Below are 3190 nucleotides of genomic sequence, written 5' to 3' on the forward strand. Positions count from 1 at the left end.
CTGGGTCCCTCCCACCACACATGGGGATTATGATAAATACAGTTCAAGATGAGATTTGGGTGGGGACACAGTCAAACCATATCACCCCACTTTTTACATTTGGCTAAATCATCACTTGCTGGCCTCTTTCTAGATGGACAGTTCTTGAGCTAGGTCATTTAAGTAGTTCAACCAGTCATGGCAGGAGAATCGTTGTGATTCCACTGAGCTATGGATAGCTAGGCATAGTAAATGTTATTTTTTAGCATAGCTATGTGCTGGGCAACATGGCTGGATGACTGTTTGGCTTCTTTCAAAAAGAACTTCCTTCAAAAGAGTATTTGATATGTGAGCCTGGACTGGGTCAGACTTCCTGGGTTCAAAACTTGATTTCACCAAGTACCAGCTGAGTATACTCAGGCAACTTAACCTTGCTGCAGTTCTCTCATCTGGTGAATGGAGACAATAATGATATCTACCTCTTGCCTGCTGTGAGGGTTAACTACAACAATATGTAAGTTATTTGAATAGAGCCTGGCATATTAGTGCTACATATTATTTTTTAAATTTCTTTGTTTATGCAGAATTAAGCATACATTTGACACATTATACTTTCTTCCTAATATTTCTTGCTAACTTTTCCAACAACTATGAACAATGGATATTGTAATTCCCACATTACTTATGAGGCAACCAGGACTAACAGGGTTAAGCAAACTCATCAAAATCACATAAATAATTAGTGGCAGGAATGGGACTTAAAATGAAAGCTGATGAATTTCAAAGCCCAACTGCCCTGTTTCATCAGAAATATTTCTGTCCCAAGAGACCACATATAGACCACATATAGTAAGAAGGCTGAGGGTAGAGAATCAACATTCTTTGGGGAATTTTATTTCAATGACATATGGTTGATTTTCTCAGAATACATGCTTGGGATCTTATTTGGTTTTTATGTGGGCTCAACTCTAGCCCCATATCCTATTCATTTCTATGCTTTAGGCCACCAAATGCAAGTCCTACCCCTGAGCATGGGCACCTCATACATTTGGGTTCCACTGTCATCAAGTCATCACTGATGAAAAGATGTTTTCTGGTTTGTTTTGCAGAGAATGAACTGATGCCTCTTTTGGTCAAAATTAGGCACATTGTCTGAATAACACTGCTTTAGAACCCATCCAAAGGCCCAGGTTGTCCTAGGGACTATGGTGATGAAACAGCCACAGCCTCCCAACCATTTTCTGCCTGCCTAGTAGCCAGCAGCCTTGAAACGGTTTGCATGACTATGCAGCTTGACCAGAAACCGCTTGCATTTGTAAAACATTTTCTGTCATCCGTTGGCTTTTTAAAAAGAGGGCCAAGCTTTGAACTCTTCCCTTAAAGATAGACTTTGCCTCTGGAGCATTGGAAAAGAAACAAAAAACAAAAAACATACACCTGTGTAGAAAAGCGTGAATGTATCACATTTAAGGATAGAGCCATTATAAGCGCTGGTGCTGTTAAATTCTGAAAATCAGAGGTTGGAAGGGAATGCCTTCTCTGCTGATTACACTGTAACTGGTGCGGCTAAATAGGCTCCAGACACTACTAGAATAGCAGATATCCATGTGTGAATACAGAGGAATATATGAGAAAGAAAAAGACAGATGGTGTACTTAGGTGCACTTAAGTCTGATTGCATGAGTTGATAATGAATGTTTAAATATGGCACTCCCATAAAATCAGATACCTGTAGACAATACTGGAATAACTACAGACTTGCTAGGGGGAAAAATGAAGTTGTAGATTCTAATTTTTGTTTTTGTCATTATTATGATTGTCTATTTACTTGTACGGGAATTTTCATAACTTTCTCAGAGCCTAATCATAAAACAAAAAACACAATCAGTAGCACAGACAACAGATTCTTAGAAAGGAAAGGAAACTTAAAGCTTATTTCACAGCTGTAGAAGCTCATGGCCAGACAGGTGAGATGACAAAGGTCAGACAGCTCCTAGTGACAAATTGAGAATTAAAGGGTACACCACACTTGTCCCTGCCTAGGCATTGTTGCACCACAAAGCACCCTGCTTTCCTCCCAGGAGCATTACATTAAAAATTGCAAGAGTCATTAACAAGCACAACCAATATTGTTCAAAGATGGAAAATTTTCTACCTCCCATTAACCATTTTGGTTTACTTGTTTAGTCGGCCCCAAACCAGATTATATAGAATTTTTAAAAACCTTAATAAACGTTGGATTTCACAGTGGCAAATGTGCACTGAATTTTCCTAAGGGGCTCAAGTTTTAACATTTTTCCTGTGTATACTCTTCAAACCCTTCTCCAGTGAGACTAGTGGAATTTCAATAAGTAAAAAATCAAAGATCCTGCTTAGGTCAGACACCAAGTAGCCATGGTATTGGGTAGTTTTGGGAAAGGGTGCCCACTTCACATGTGAATAGTGATGGTGAGGGAACTGGAGAGAAATAATCCTGACCCGAAGTGCATGCTCCACACAGAAAGTACTCATCGATCAGAAGCTGTAAATAAATTGGACTTGGCACCTTAAGTGCCTTAAATGTTGGAAGTTAAACCTTAAATCGCATCCTTATTCTTAAAGGAAGCAGGTGAGCCTCCCATCAAAGAGACTGGTGGCATAATCAAGATGAGTAATGCTGCTGAAATCTGAAAGGACTTCATGGTCTGAGTGGGAAATACAGTCCCTGGAGCAGGGAGCCTAAAAGTCCACATGTCACTTATCATGAGCGAGAATCTTGGTGGTGAAAGATGCACATACTTTAAAATCACAAAGTGCTGACATACATCAGGAACCTTTGTATGGTGGTAGGAATGTTTTCTAATCACCATCTCCAACCATGGTCCCCATCAGGCTGCCAAAATGGCAGTTTTTACTAGAATACAGAAGATTTTGAAAATGATTCTTTAAAGAACAAGGACAGATTTTATAAATTATGCACAAATTACATAGTTGTATAAGTAGAACTATAAAATTACTATAATTCCCACATGAATAGATGCATTTAGGAAGTGAACATGATACAAATATCACCTCTAGCTTCCCAAGAGTTTTCTTAATTCAACAAGATAACAAAATGACCATTAAGGATAAATTTCAAGGGTGAGGTAAATATTGTAAAAGTTGTTCACATTTGTCACAGAGCTGGAACAGAGAAAAGAATGCTATTGGCAAACTAGAAATTTTGAAAAAT

The sequence above is a fragment of the Papio anubis genome, chromosome 3, assembly GCF_008728515.1.
Source record: "Papio anubis isolate 15944 chromosome 3, Panubis1.0, whole genome shotgun sequence".
Taxonomy (NCBI): domain Eukaryota; kingdom Metazoa; phylum Chordata; class Mammalia; order Primates; family Cercopithecidae; genus Papio; species Papio anubis.